The sequence below is a fragment of the Triticum aestivum genome, chromosome 2D (assembly GCF_018294505.1).
Source record: "Triticum aestivum cultivar Chinese Spring chromosome 2D, IWGSC CS RefSeq v2.1, whole genome shotgun sequence".
Taxonomy (NCBI): Eukaryota; Viridiplantae; Streptophyta; class Magnoliopsida; order Poales; family Poaceae; genus Triticum; species Triticum aestivum.
The window spans coordinates 340,361,881-340,362,255 of NC_057799.1; positions in this window are offsets into that span (position 1 = coordinate 340,361,881).

Sequence of the window (375 nt, forward strand, 5' to 3'; positions counted from 1 at the left end):
CATGGAGTCTTCTAGATTGTACATGTGGCAGAATCTGGTGGAATGTAGATGATATCCAACGGCCAGTAGTGCTCGGATTTGCCATCTCTGTACCGTCGGATTGGCTTCATCCAACGAGCAACTTTCATAGTTATTCGCACACTATATATGTGTATAGATGAATAGATATATATATATATATATATGTGTGTGTGTGTGTGTGTGTGTGTGTCCCATGCTAGACAAAATAAAGTTTGAGCGCATGCGTAGGACGACCCCCCCTTGCTGCCTCCTCGAAGTTGGGAAACTGACATCATAGGTATTGAACCAGGCTTGGAGTCGGGTACGGTATTAGGTTTGTAATGTACTTGGTGTGGCCCATCGAAGTTATGCATT